This window comes from Pongo pygmaeus, chromosome 17 (assembly GCF_028885625.2).
Source record: "Pongo pygmaeus isolate AG05252 chromosome 17, NHGRI_mPonPyg2-v2.0_pri, whole genome shotgun sequence".
In the NCBI taxonomy this organism is placed as follows: domain Eukaryota; kingdom Metazoa; phylum Chordata; class Mammalia; order Primates; family Hominidae; genus Pongo; species Pongo pygmaeus.
In genome coordinates this window covers 81,652,174-81,668,650 of record NC_072390.2, presented here as the reverse complement: position 1 = coordinate 81,668,650, position 16,477 = coordinate 81,652,174, and the positions used below count along the sequence as shown (strand labels likewise).

The 16,477-nt window shown below is 31.7% G+C and overlaps 1 protein-coding gene across 6 annotated transcripts in view; it reads left to right on the top strand.

The window, feature by feature from the left end:
- Window positions 1-1,662: 1,662 nt before the first annotated feature.
- CDH19 (cadherin 19) overlaps window positions 1,663-16,477 on the top strand; it is a 104,381-nt gene continuing 89,566 nt past the window's right edge. For 5 of the 6 annotated variants that reach the window (XM_063653802.1, XM_063653799.1, XM_063653798.1 and 2 more), the window contains exon 1: window positions 1,663-1,983. The gene's annotated coding sequence lies outside the window, so the exon portion shown is untranslated. The remainder of the gene's footprint in view (window positions 1,984-16,477) is intronic. The other variant, XM_063653797.1, reaches the window with a different exon arrangement.

Here is a 16,477-nt window from a genome sequence, read left to right as displayed (position 1 = left end):
GCCACTGCACTCCAGCCTGGGCGACAGAGAGAGACTCCATCTCAAAAAAAAAAAAGAAGTAATCACTAAGCTTATCTGATGACCAGTCCCCTAAGTACTGCCAAGTCTTCATTCTTGGTTATGGCATAGCGGATGAAACTTGCTGGATCCTTGGCTATCGGCTGTTCATCTTATATCCTCTTCCAGGAAGGGCATGCATTTCTTAAGTAATTTACACCAACTAGTGCCTGTACGTGTTTGATAATAGATTATCTATTTAATAAAATCAGTTTGCTGTTAATGATATTCTACATAAAACATGTAGTTTCACACTGTACCTTCTTTAGAAAATTGAATCCTGTCCCACTGTGGTTTCTATAGTTCTCATTGCTCTTTATTGGTACTGTAATAATCAGGGCAGCAAATTGTGACCCACTTTTGCTCCCTTAGGCTCTAAAATAAGCCTTTGGGACATCATGTTTACAGGTACACTGAGGCTCTAAACTGTGGTTTCAATCCCAAGTGCAACTGGATATTTTATAAACGTCAAGATATAAATTGGCATCTCATAAAATGTTAGATTCTTACAGAAATCCCAGACTAGGTCATAGATAGAACAGTGAATTACGTAAATAAATATTTTAAACAGGTATCTCCACCTTTTTTGATGCTGTAAAAAATATGAAGGGGAAAATGTATAAGAATACTTCAGAGGTTCTTTGTAAAATTTATTTTTTCCCGATTTACTAACATCTTGAAACACTGAGAAATGTTTTTTTCTACCTGAATGTTTTTTTCTACCTGAAAAAATAAACTTTTTCCACATTATCCTGTTCCTGCTATCCACAGATCTATTCTCCCAGGTTCATCTCTTCAAGATGTTCATAAATTATTGATTCCTCCTAACATTCACAACCTCATAGGATGTGCATTTGTGCGTGTGTGTGCATATGTATGTGTATGTGTGTGCACATGTATGTGTATGCATGTGTGCACATGTGCATGTGTGTATGTGTGTGCTTGTGTGTCTTAACTACTTTACTGCCCATATAGCTTTTGCCATTTCTTTCCTCAAAAACTAAGAGGATAGTGACCAAAATATCTATCAGAATTAACAGGATGTTTGAATAATCCTGCCCCACACAGACTTTCTCATTATATAGGTATAATTTAAGAAACTTTTAGTATTTTAATGTTTCTGTAGTTTGGTTCAAAAATGTTTTTTAAGTAAATAACAGCTTGAGTAAACAGCATAGAGAATACATATGTATTTTATATTAAATAATAATAGCTTATATCAAAATCTAATTATAACCATGAATAAAGTAAAATATTTTACATAATAATAAACCAAGTTAAAGAAAAGGACTTATTAAAGTTTAGACATTTCTCTCTCATTATGTCTTTTACTTGATTTCTGAGGAGGAATGACCGAATTAAGAAATAGCCAGAAGGCATAGACACACAGTGGAAAATCATTTCTCTTTTTAGTAAGTTTTGTGTCTGCTTTAAATTGATCATTTGTTTCATCAGCTAATCCCCAAACAGAGGGCATGTCCTCTCTACTTGCAAAATTCTTGTACATAAGTTGAATTCTCTCTTTATCAACTCAGGCCAATAAGCATTTATTTTGTTTTTGCTTGTCGTTAGGGAAAAAAAGAAAAAAAAGATAATCAGCTCATACTACTTGCTTAGCTGTCTGCATTTTAATTCCAGACTATGAACGAGAGTCAGAGTGCCCTTATGATATTTTGCACAAAAGGCTCAGTGTTTATGACTCTTCTCAGAGAACCCAAAATAGCATTGAGTAAGCAGTGACATACTGACAGTGTTGTGGTACTAAAAGCGCAAGTGTCTGTAACTCTGGGCAATGGGGCACATCGAGAGTTTCCTGAGAAGACTGTGAAGCAAAAAGAAGAAAGTTTTTCCTACTCTTCCTCATGTGACCAACACGAAGTTTGCTGTTCAGTTTTCACAGAACTCCTAGAAGTTGAAGTTACAAAGGTAAGACTATGATAATCAGGCATATTATAAACTACATGCATCATCTTTAATGAGTCAATAGGTCAAAAAGTACTTGACAAACTGTTGCTAGGAAAATATTCTAAAAATATTAAGGAAATATTTACATAGGAAACAAGGAAAATATTTTAAAAATTTTAAAACCGTAATGTGTACTGAATTTTCTCAAAACACGTATTTGTGAGAACAATTGTCCATCTGTGTAATACAGATTGTTGGTGTGGGGGGGATGTAACACCTATGTTAGGATATTTAAAACTTCTCAAGTTTCTTAGAATAAATGAATCAACCTTTCTTTGCATGTCTTTCTTTCTTTGCACTTTTTTCTTTGTTCAGGGTTTTATTTTTTATTTATCGTGTATTTACCATGTATATAAGGTAATATGAACAATAGAGTTGTCATCATTAAGTATATGAGAAAAAATATATACAGAATAAATATGAAAATTTTTAAGTATAATTCCAAAAAAATTAAAATATTAGCATTACTATGAATAAAAACACATATATGTCTAAAATTGTACAGACATATTAATTTACCTATATGTATTATAACATTTATACATAACACAAAAGGTAATTTCTCAAATATGAAAGATAGTATAAATTAAGAAAAGTATAAATTAGGAAAATGCGTACTGTAAAAGACATTTTATATGGTTTCAATTCTAATTTGGTACATGCAATTTTAATTGAATAACTAATTGTAATAAAATATTTCAAAATAAGTTTACCAAAGGGATTTAATAAATCTGTTAAATATAAAAACATAAAATATTTAGCAACAAAAAATAGCTAAATAGAGTGGCAAAGGTTTTCTTTAGATTATGTCAATTTATATTTTAGCTCTATTAATTCATTTGTTGAATTAATATATCTGTAAGAAAAACATTATTTAGATAAAATATTTGAAAATTTAGTAATATATATTTATGTTTTAGACGTAGTTACAATATTAAGTAAAATTATATGCATTAATATATTCTTTTTTCAAATTCTTAATATAATATTGTAATCAGCAGTATGCCTACTTACTATAATTTTTAATTTCAAAGAATTTAAATTTCAATATAATGTGAACATTTATATTGACCAAATAAAATAACTAACAAATTTATTTTTAAAAGGATTAAGCACTTCATTATTGTCTGCAATTATTCAAAATTTTTAAGCAATCAATTTATGTCATTTAGAAACCACTAGATCTCCTTTCCTTTACATATGTTTTCCACTTTACCAAGCCTTTATAACAGTGAATGAAATGCTCATATCATTATATAAATATCTGATTTTTATAGTCTTACACATTAGTAAATTCTTTACTTATGCTCCAGTGAAATATTTATAATTTTAGGCACACACACACAAACACATCTGCATATATCTGAAGGCATATGTCTTCTACTTATATTTTTTGTTTTGTTTTGTTTTTCACTTTGGAATGTTTGTAAGGTACATTTCCTCAAGAAACATAAAAAAAATTTTGATGAAATTATCATAAATTGAAGATGCTTTAAAATGATGTGCACAGATGCCTCCTATGCATTCTTAAGAAACCAGATCCATCTTTCAGGAATTTCTCCTAATACAGCTACACATAATCTGATACATATCATCTATAACTAAATATCAACTGATCATTTTTGCCACTCATGATCTTAGCATGTACTCTTAAATATATGTTATGTTTAAAATATTACATAGCAGTATTCAGCACGTTAGTGAGTAGTAATGCAATAGGAATAAATGTGTTAAATTGTTTAAAAGGAGATGTTGATCTTTCTATATACCTTCTTTACATGAGAATTTATTGCTTCTAACCAAGTGTTTGAGAACCATGCTGGTGAATAAGAAAAATTTGTTGTCATGACAACTTCCTTTAACATCCATGATCTTCTATCACCTGTATCTTTGCTTTGGTGAAACAGATTGAAGTTGAAACACAACTAAGTATGGAACCTAACAATAATCCCACAGGAATCCTTTCTATCAATGGTGAAGACAGCCCCTGATTGACAAAATGAGTGTCTTTGCAAAAGTGACTAGAAAGATGTTTGCTACTTTAAAATCAAATCAAAACAAAACAAGATAAACTGTATCCTTACAGAGTTTTTTTTTTTTTTTTTTTTTTTTTTTTTTTTACCGACTCTCACCACCTTTCAATTGAGAGAATACAGCTAAATGCTCTAAAGCCTGTCAAAATCTGTAACAGATCAATTTCCTTTTCAAATGATGCCTACCCTCTTGAATATGCTGATATGATTCGTTAAGAGAATGCTTGTCTGAATTTAAAACATACTCTAGAATACATGCCTTTGTCAAAATGTGTCACATTAATTACTCAATAATTATATTCAGAATCATCCAAGTATGTCTTAAGATTAAAGCAAAACATCATTTTTAAAAATCCTGCTTTGGCACAACAAGTGAAATTTGAAATGTTATTTTAGGACAGTGGTTTTTCAACATACCAGAGCAGTAGATCCAGTTTAGCTGTTTTTTAATTCTAAGAAGTTTCATGATAAATGAAATTTGCAAATTTGCAAGATACTGTATTAAAGTGGGGATAATTTTGGCACATCAGTCATGTCTTAAAATAACCTAGGCAATTTTATCTGTGTGTCAAATTTAGAAATGTCATTCCTGTGGGAATGAGCAAACCATAAATACATCACAGAAAAGAAGTCGCTATTTTTCTGTCTTTAAGTTGTTTTATAGTTAAATTGTGTCCAAGAGTTTGCCATCTAATTTATTCCTAAAAAGGCCTAGTGGAGAATATATGACTTTCTTTGATGGAGAGATAATACTACTAAACATAAAGATAAACATAAAATGTAACCAGAATAATAATAAAGGCAAAGAGAAAAGGTATAGATACATCTCTGAATTTTCAAGAGAGTAATGTCATTTGTCACTAAGCAAATACTTCTTGACAGTGCTTGAAATTGCTCTTGAACTGGTAAAGCAAAATGTAACTCTTCCCCCATAGTATTTGATGAGAAATAAATGGGCTACAATGTCACTTGTCAGGTGGATATAATTCCCCTTCTTCTAAATAAGACTTTTCTTTGGGAGACTATGTAAGACATTGGTTTATTTTTGATTATTTTCTCTCTTTTATTGAATGCTTATAGAATAACCCAACCCTGTAGGCATATGAGGATTTGACTCCAAATTTATTGGTTAATAATAAATAAGCGTATTTATGTTTTCACACACATATGTGTACCTGGCTACACATTTCTCTATTAACAGATAGTTTTGAATGCATGTGTATACTCCTTTGATAATTTCAAGACCACATGAATTATTTATAAAACTTTCATGTCGTTTTATACAATATGGATTTAATAAAACCACTTACATGAAATTTAATTTAAAATATTTTTAAAGATATGGAGCAATGTTGTCATTTTGTGTACGTGTGTGTGTATTGCATTTTTAAACCAGTGTTGAAAACGCACAATTCTTAACTCACAAATATGATTTTTATGAGATTATAATTATGTCATTGGGATTTTTTGTGCATAAAAAAGGAAAAAGCAATAGACTTTTAGGAGGGTGAGTTAAATATTAAAAATCTCAGCAAGACATTACTTAACTGACTCTTAAATATTATGAAACAAAGCGTTAGAACTTTAGGGTTGCCAGATTTTTAAAAAATAAAGTAAGGAATTATTTTATATAAAACATCATCCCTTTAAACAGCATATACTAGCTGTCTGTATACTTAATGACAATTTGGTGCAGGTTCAGAGTCCACGTAATTTAAAATTTTAGGAATAAAGGCACATTTATTTATTCAATAATCCCAGTCACGCATTTAGATTATTCTAAATGCTGTTACATTTAAATAATAAAAGAAAGTATGTTTATTCTATCTGGCACCAATTTCAAAGGATTTACAAGCTTAAGATATCCTATCTATATTTTTAAATCCAGCTTGTAACATGAATTAACTATATTCATGACTGTTTCATAAACGTTCATGACTGTTTTCCTTCCTTAAGTTGATACATATTTTTAACTCATTACATACAACCCTTGGAGGTATACTTTACTGTCTTCTGTGTTTAAAAAACTCTAAACACTTCTGTTTTGTTTTATACCATACACATTTTTGTTTATAATTAAGGTGATATTCTCAAATTTCTCATTTTTGGAATTAAAAAGTAGAAATTTATTTATCCTATATTCATGCCATTAATGTTAAAACAATTTATTAATCTGTTTATAGGATGTTTTCAATATTTGCTTTTTATTGGAAATTGACAATTTATAATTGAATAAATTTACGGGACATAAACTGATGTTAGAATTCATGAAAACAATGTGGAATGATTAAATCAGGCTAGTTAATATATTCATCACCTCAAATATTTAACATTTTTTGTGGTGAGAACATTTGAACTTTGCTCTCTTAGGAATTTTGAAATGTAGAATACTCTACTATTAACTGTATTCACCACACTGTGTAATAGAACCCCTTCTGAAACGTGAAACATACTCCTCCTGTCTGAGATTTGACCTTCATTTCCTCATCTGCCCCACCCCACCAGCCTCTGTAAATACCAGTCTACTTTATGCCTCTATGAGTTCCATTGTTTTAGATTCTACATACAGATGACAAAATGTGATATTTCTCTTTGCGTGCTGGCTAATATTATTTAGTCATTCTTCATACACAGCTAATAGCAGACGATTAAAAAAAAATCCCCAAAATATGCAATAATAGCATTCAACATTGTGCTAACCTAGTCCATCTGTCTCCACGTTTTATGTTGACAATACCTTTTCATGATTAAATACTCTGAATAAACTCAACAAAATAAAGTTTTACAAATATGAATTAATTTTAAGTTAATATGCAGAAAATATAAAAAATAAATATAAAACAAGTGATACAATTGTTTACATTACATCCTTTATGAAAGAGAGGCTAAACAAACATTCAATTTTATATTATACAATTTGAAACTAAAATAATTCTTATCTCAAGAGATTGAATTCCAAAATATTTTGTATCAAAATAATATATTCTTATTTACCTTTTATAACATGTCTTTGAAGTGTACTTTCCATTTTAGTATTCGATATTTTATTATAACTTCAATTAAATTTTTACTTTCTAACTGAGTTTCAGGGGATATATGTGCTGGCTTGTTACATGTGTAAATTGCATGTTGCTGCGGTTTAGTGTACAAATTATTTCATCACCCAGGTAGTGATAATACTACCTGACAGATAGTTTTTTGATTCTCGCCCTCTTCTCACCCCACCCTGAAGTAGGCCCCAGTGTCTGTTACTCTGGTGTCCATGTGTACTCAATGTTTAGTTTTCCACTTAAAAGTGAGAACATGCAGTATTTGATTTTCTGTTCTCGCATTAGTTTGCTTAAGATAATGGCCTCCAGTTCCATCCTACTGGGGCAAAGGACATGATCTCATTTTTATGGCTGTATAGTATTCCATTGTGTAAATGTGTCAAATTTCCTTATTCTGTCCATTGTTGATGAGCATCTAGGTTGATTCCATGTCTTTCCTATTGTGAAAAGTGCTGTGATTAACATATTTGTGCATATGTCTTTATGGTAGAACTATATATCCCTTCGAATATATAGTTAATAATCCACTACTAGGATTGCTGAGTTGAATGGTAGTAATATAATCCACTACTAGGGTTGCTGAGTTGAATCTTTGAGATATCTCCAAACTGCTTTTCACAGTGGCTGAACTAATTTACATTCACATCAGCAGTGTGTAAGAATTCCCTTTTCTATGCAAATTTGCCAGCATCTGTTATATTCTGACATAGTAATAGCCATTCTGACTGGTATGAGATGGTATCTCATTGTGACTTTGATTTGCATTTCTCTAATGATTAGTGATATTTGGAATTTTTTTTTTATACTTTAAGTTCTAGGGTACATGTGCACCACATGCAGGTTTGTTACATATGTATACATGTGCCATGTTGGTGTGCTGCACCCATTAACTCGTCATTTACATTAGGTATATCTCCTAATGCTATCCCTACCCCTTCCTCCCATCCCATGACAGGCCCAGGTGTGTGATGTTCCCCTTCCTGTGTCCAGGTGTTCTCATTTTTTAATAGGCTTGTTGGCTGTGTGCATGTCTTATTTGAGAAGCCTCTGTTCATATCCTTTGCCCATTTTTAAATGGGGTTGTTTGTTTTTTTGCTTGCTGATTTGTTTAAGTACCTTATAGATTCTGGATTTGTCAGATGAATAGTTTGCAAATATTTTCTCTGATTCTGTGTGTTGTCTGTTTGCTCCGTTGATAGTTTCTTTTGCTGTGCAGAAGCTCTTTAGTTTGATTAGGTCCCACATGTCAATTTTAATTTTTGTTCCTATCACTTTTGGAGTCTGTTATGGAATCTTTGCCAGGGCCTATGTCCAGAATAGTATTTCCTAGGTTTTCTCCTAGGGTGTTTATAGTTGTAGGATTTACTTTTAAGTATTTAATCTGTACTGATTTTTTTATATGGTGGAAGGAAGGGGTCCAGTTTAAATCTTCTGCATATGCCTAGCCAGTTATCCCAGCATCATTTATTTAAAAGAAGTCCTTTCCTCATTGCTTATTATGGATGGCTTCGTCAAAGATCAGATGGTTGTGGATATGCAGCCTCTATGTTCTCTAACCAGTCCTATTGGTCTATGAGTCTGTTTTTGTACCAGTACCATACTGTTTTAATTACTGTAGCCTTGTAGTACACTTTTAAGTCAGGTAGTGTGATTCTTCCAGCTTTTTTTTTTTTTTTTAATTTAGGATTGCTTTGGCTCTTTGGGCTCTTTTGTGGTTTCCTGCGAACATTAGTATGATTTTTTTTAATTTTGTGATGAATGTCATTGGTAGTTTGATAAAAATAGCATTGAAACTGTAAATTGCTTGAGGATTATGGTCATTTTAACAATATTGATTAATCCTATCCAGGAGCATGGAATGTCTTTTCATTTATTTGTGTCCCGTTTGATTTTCAGTAAGTTTTGTAATTCTCATTATAGAGAAATTACACCTCCCTGACTAGCTGTATTGCTAGGTATTTTATTCTATTTGTGGCTATTTGAGTGGGATTGTGGTCTTGATTTGGCTCTCAGCATGGATGTTATCAGTATATAGAAATGTTACTGATTTTTGTACCTTGATACTGTATACCAAAACTTTGCTGAAATTTTAACGAGATCTAGGAACCTCTGGGAAGACTTTTCTAGGTATAGAATCATATTATCTGTGAAGAGAGATACTTTGACATTATCTCTTCCTGTATGTTTGCCTTTTAATTCTTTATCTTGACTTATTTCTCTGGTTAGGACTTCCAAAACTATATTAAATAGGAGTGGTGAGAGTCAGCATCCTTGTCTGGTTCCAGTTCTCAAGGGAAATGTTTCCAGCACTTGCCCATTCAGTATCATGTTTGCTGTGAATTTGTCATAGATGGCTCTTATTATTTTTCAGGTATGTCCCTTTTATGCCTTTTTTTCAGGGTTTTTAATATGAAGAGATATTAAATGTTATCAAAAGCTTTTCTGTGTGTATGGACATGATCATGTGATTTTTGTTTCTGGTTCTGCTTATGTTATGAATCACATTTATTTATTTACATACGTTAAACCAATCTTACATCCCAGGAAAAAAGGTGATTTTATCATGATGGATTAAATTTGATATGTTGCTGTATTTGGTTTGTTAGTATTTTGTTGAGGACTTCTGAATCTATGTTCACCAGGATATTGGCCAGAAGTTTTCTTCTGCTGTTGAGTCTCTGACAGATTTTGGTATTAGAATGATGCTGGCCTTATAGAACGAGTTAGAAAGGAGTCTATCCTCCTCGAATTTTTGAAATAGTTTCAGTAAAATTGGTACCCCCTCTTCTTTATAGTATCTGGTATAATTTGGCTGTGAATTCGTCCAGTCCAGGGCTTTTCCTGTTGGGTAGGTTTTTTATTACTGATTCAATTTTGGAACTCACTATTGATCTGTTTCAATTTCTTCCTGATTCAATCTTGGGTGGTTGTATGTTTCCAGGAATTTATCAATGTCTTCTAGGTTTTCTACTATGTGTGCATAGAGTCTCTCAGGTTTTTTTTTTTTTTTTTTTTTTTTTTTTTCTGTGGGGCCAGTGATAATGTCCCCTTGGACATTTCCAGTTGTGTTTATTGGATCCTTTTTTTTTCTTTATTAGTCTTCTAGTACTGTACTAATCTTATTTATTCTTTCAAATAACAACTTTGGTTTTGTTGATGTTACATGTGTTTTTCATGTCTCCATTTCTTTCAGTTCAGCTATTTACTTTTTATGTTAGCTCTGGGATTGGTTTGCTCTTGTTTTTGTATTTCCTCTAGGTGTGATGTTACGGTGTTAAGTAAAGATCTTTCTAACTTTTTGATATGGACATTTAAGACTAATAAATTTTCCTCTTAACACTGCTTTAGCAGTGTTCCAGAGATTCTGGTATGTTTTGTCTATATTTTCATTAGTTTCAAAGAACTTCTTCCTTTCTGCCTTAATTTCATTGTTTACCTGAATGTCATTCTGAAGCAATTTGTTTAATTTCCATGTAACTGTATGGTTTTGAGTGATTTTCTTAGCATTTATTTTTATTGTTATTGCACTGTGTTCCAAGATTGTGATTCGTATGACTTTGGGCTTTTTGAATATGTTGAGAATTGCTTTATGGCCAAGTGTGTGGTTGATTTTAGAGCATGTGCCATATGTACATAAGAAGAATGAATATTCTACTGTTGTTTGATGGAGTGCTCTGTAGATGTCTGTTAGTTCCATTTGGTAAAGTGTCAAGTGTAGGTTCTGAATATCTTTATTAGTTTTCTAACTCATTAGTGTGTCTGATACTGTCATTGGGGTGTTAAAGTCTCCCAATTATGATTCTGTGGTTATCTAAGTTTCTTCGTAGGTCTTCAATACCTTGCTTTATAAATCTTGGTGCTCCAGTGTTGGGTGCATATATATTTAGCATAATTAAGTCTTCTTGTTGAATTGAGCCCTTTATCATTATGTAATGCCATTTTTTGTCCTTTTTGATAGTTGTCTGTTTTGTCTGAAAGAAGAATAGTAGCTCCTGCTCTTTCTTGTTTTCTGTTTGCTTGATAGATCTTTCTCCATTCCTCTACTTTGAGCCTGTGGGTGTCATTGTACATGAAACAGATATTTTTAATTCAGCACACAGTTGGGTCTTTAAAAAGTGGGGCATTTAGCCCATTTTCATTCAGCACATTATCTATCTTCTAAAAAATCCTCATTAACTCCAAACCTCTCATTGCTATCATCCCAACTCTCTGTTTTCCCTCTCTCAGCAACTTCTTTGAAAGACTACTTTGAATTGTGGAACTTCATTCTTAACCTCCAGTTACCCTTCAATTCATTATTTCTGTTTCCTGAAATTCACTCCTAAAACTTCTCTTCAGCTATACAGCAAATTATTCTTTTTTCTTAATTGAAGGCTGATATAAAAGATCAAATTTGGAAACTTATGGTGTACATTAGTAGAAGAAATAAGCAGAATTATTCTTTATGTCGTGGTCTCTTTCAGTGACAAATTAGTACATATATATTTTGGTGTTCATCTGTTAACACTAGTTTATTTTTTAATACAACGTGATGTAGAACTCTACTTTCTTGATACCCTGAGGTTTTTTCGACTACTAAGTTTTTCTACTATGCAAGTCTCCAAATATCTTTGCCATAATCCTATCCAACATCTTTAAACATTTAAGAGAACTTATAGGTCAAAAAGTACACAGCTTATCTCAGCAATTAGGTTTTAAGTTTAGACACAATCAATAATACATTGATAATTTTTTTTGTATAAGAACATTTTAGATATCAATTTATTTCTTTTTTTTCCTTTTTTTTCTTTCTTTCTTTCTTTATTATTATTATACTTTAGGTTTTAGGGAAGATGTGTGCAATGTGCAGGTTAGTTACATATGTATACATGTGCCATGCTGGTGCACTGCACCCACTAACTCGTCATCTAGCATTAGGTATATCTCCCAATGCTATCCCTCCCCCCCTCCCCCCCACCCCACAACAGTCCCCAGAGTGTGATGTTCCCCTTCCTGTGTCCATGTGTTCTCATTGTTCAATTCCCACCTATGAGTGAGAATATGCGGTGTTTGGTTTTTTGTTCTTGCGATAGTTTACTGAGAATGATGATTTCCAATTTCATCCATGTCCCTACAAAGTACATGAACTCATTATTTTTTATGGCTGCATAGTCACAGATGTGAGATTGAAAATAAAATGACTTTCAGTATTTAACACTCCAGAAACATTACTGGTTAATTTCAAAAATACAATTCCTATTTATTTTGCTGTTATTATAAACAATGTATAACAAGAATTTATGAACTAAGGCCAATAAGTATATGGAACAATTTTCAACATCACTGATCATCAGGGAAATGCAAATCAAAATCACAATGAGATATTATTTCACCCCAGTTAGAATGTCCATTATCAAAACGTCTAAAAAAAGATACTGTTGTGAATGTGGAGAAAATGGAACTCCTTCATTGTTGGTGAGAAGGTAAAATAGTACAGCCATTATGTAAAACAGTATGAAGGTTTCTCCAAAAACTAAAAATAGAACTAGATAGAAGTAGTATATGATTCAGCAATCTCACTACTGGGTATTTATTGAAATGAAAGAACATCAGTATATTGAAAATATATCTGCATTCCAATGTGTATTGCAACACAATTCACAATAGCCAATATATGGAAGAAAACTAAGTGTCCATCAAGAAATAAAAGAATAAATAAAATGTGGTGTATATACACAACGAAATACTATTCAGCCATAGAAAAGAATGAAATTCTATCATTCACAGCAACATGGATGAACCTGGACTGCATTACTTTAAGTGAAATAGGTCAGGCACAGAAAGATAAATACTGCAGGTTCTAACTCTTATGTGAAAGCTAAAATAAAATTAAGCTAACAGAAATAGAGTGAAGAATTATGATTATTAGAGAAAGGAAATAATGGAAGAAGAGGAAATGGGGAAAGATTGTTTAATAGATATAAAATTATGGCTAGAGAGGAAGAACAAATTCTGCTTTTCTGTAGCACTGTATAGTGAATATAGTTAACAATAATTTAATGTATACTTTTTAAAAAGCTAGGAGAGGATTCAGAATGTTCCTAACACATACACACAAAGATAAATGTTTGAGGTGATTGTTGTCCTAATTACCCAGATTTTATCATTACACATTGAATACATGTATCAAAATATCACTCTGTATCCCATAAATATGTGCAATTATTTGTTCATATTTAAATATGTACAAAATAAAGATTTTAAAACTATCATGAATTACGAACTTGGAGGTAATAGAAGGTAAATGAATTTACTTGAGGGATTTAAGACATAGAATTGATCATAGTTCCGCTCTAGTCAGGCTTCATGCTCGAATGTATGTATATGGCAGGTTAGCTGAAGGAAACATTAGAGAAAAACCTTTTATTCAAGTGTGAGCTTTCAACAGGATGCTGATTTCATTAAGGGAAAGAAGGAACATAACGATTAGGTGGAAGAGTGAATAGAAAGTAAGAATTTCAGTATGCACTTTGAAATGCCTTGTGGAAAGTAGTTCTGTAGGTCTGGAGATTAGAAAAGAGATAAATATGGATTGTTTAGACTGTTTTGTGATGCTTCAGTAGGCAGATGTTCACTGAAGCCACATAATCTGAAGATATTATGTCTAGAATGTGCAGAAAATGTCTTCAAAATAGAACACCAGATTTAATTTTCCTCAAATACCAATATGACTTTTCAGGAATTTTTTTTCCGTTAAAGTAAATAGGAGTGTAGGTAAATAGAATTCAACTTGTAAGTTGCTAGATTATCAATGATTTTCAAAATGTATATTCGGACGTGACAGTGACAATATTTTGGTAAGAATTTTAACCTTCTGCTAAATTAAAATTCTATCTAAACTCTCTTAGTTTTTCTAAGTATTTATGATAGATTTGTACTGTTGTCTACCGCCAAATCTGAAAATTTTACATAATAGAAACTGTGCACACTAACCTTTGGTGTATACACCTAAAATCATTTGTAAATGATCATAGCAAATATTTCCTGTTTTCAATCGTTCTGACTTGGAAGGAGCCCTTTCCTGCATGGCTTAAATAGCATTTATATTGAGAGCTGCTCCTTTGATGATTCTTGTAGCAATGGGTGATTACCAGTGATTATCTTATGCACTCCAGGAACTGATTAATAAGCATTTATTTAAAGAAGTCAGACATTATAAGTATTTAAATAAATCACATGTTTATATGACATAAGGACCTAATTAAACATTTGATATATTCTAACTACAGTTTCAGTTATTTTTAATGTGATTTATCCAGAAGATCTAGAGGATGCATTTATTAAATCGTCTTGCGGTTGAAGATACTCAATCTGAGAATGTTTAAGAATCTCAGTAAACTATCGCGAGGACAAAAAACCAAACACCGCATGTTCGCACTCACAGATGGGAATTGAACAATGAGAACACATGGACACAGGAAGGGGAACATCATACTCTGGGGACTGTTGTGGGGTGGGGGGGACGGGGGAGCGATAGCATTAGGAGATATACCTAATGCTAAATGACGAGTTAATGGGTGTGCACATGTACCCTAAAACTTAAAGTATAATTAAAAAAAAAAAGAAACACATGAAAAGAATCTTGACTAGTGTCATGAAACTATCGTATCATGGAGGTACAAATCGTTATATTTTATGCAGATTCTACTTACCGGTCAACATTGACTTAATGTTATAAAACGAGAACTTAAAAAGTAATACATAAAAAAAAAATCACTGCTGATTATCCTCTTGAGTAAAAAAGGGAAAATGATAGACCCGAAACAGGATTAGGTGGAAGATACAGACCCGCAAAATCCAACATGATTATGCCATGCTCCTTCATCTTACAGGGAAGTCTGCAAGGAAGTGTTTATATAACAGAGCAGGCTCACCATGCTTTTAAATGAACTATGGAAAAATATGAGAAATTTCATTTATATTTATGCTTTACTTCATTCTTTTGCATTTCAATTTTGAGTTCATTTTAGGAAATACTTTACATAGTGATAACAGTTATGTTTGTGAATCATTAGTATATAAATGCACATACAAATATTGGGGTTCCCCCGCAGTATTTTTTTCTGATAGGAGAATAAATTATGAAAAGTTTGAAAAACACTGTTCTATAAATGTTAGCCAACTTCTACATGCATTTTCTTTTTTAAAAAAGATATACATATTCCAGAAAATGGCTTCTGCAAAGACATTGGTTAAAGGTACCAGCTGTAAAGAAAGCAAAATTCTTTGTCTTAATTCCAATGCCACCAATTGCTTTATGGCTAAGACAAGTTACTTAACTTCAATATGCTCAGTATCTGCATTTATAAAATAGCAACATAATAGAACATATACTATAGAATTATTGTAAGACAAGTCAATTAAGGAATGCCGTTATCTTTGCATAGTAATCATCACAGAGTAAACACTCAATATGGTTGACAAGATGATGATGGTGATGATATTTCATGAAAATATTTACCTTCAAGTCATCTTTGAGGCTTGTTAAAAAAAAATACCCAGCTCATGAATCAGTAGCTGTGGAGTGGGATTATCTGTTTTGTCAAGCTTTTGAAATGATTCTATGTTTCTATGGAAACAATTTCCCTGAAATTGAGGGATCAAACTAACCCTTATTTGTCTATATATTTATTTAAAGATTGAGGTATTCTCCACATTCACAGTAAAATTTTAAACTAAATATAATGAGGTCTAACAAATAAAATAATAATAGTTTTGTCATATTTGTTCATTTGTTAAAGTCATAATTACTGCTATTGTCAAATAAAGTGCTTTTGCAGGCTTGGATCAAATGATTTTTGTATCTCAGTCAGTTCATGTGAATCAGATATATGTGGTTCTGTGATATAATTATATTAATTTTTAGATTTTGTACTGATTCTACACAACACAAACATATATATACACATAAAGAAAGGCAAATTAACAAAGTGCATGACTTTAGTTTTCTTTTTCCATTCACGAAGGATTGTGTGTTTTATAAAATCATGTTTATATTATGCCTTTTCCATAACAAAATAATACTTTCTATACCATTTGGCAGTGGTGCTTACTAAGTATTATTTTTGATAGTAGAGTAAATTTATAGATATTACAGTTACAGAGAGATGTGCTGAAAGCACAACTGATAATTGGAGAAAGGAACATTTGGATGATATGTTTGTCTAGGTATTATGTAGCTACTATCACAACATCAGCAAAAACTGTCAAATTGAATACAATGGTTTATTTACTACAGTAAGCAGTGGCTAAAAAGTTTCAACAAGTGCAAAGTGAAACTATATCTTCATAATGAAAGCATAAGAACAAAGAAATAAATACTGTTAGAAATTC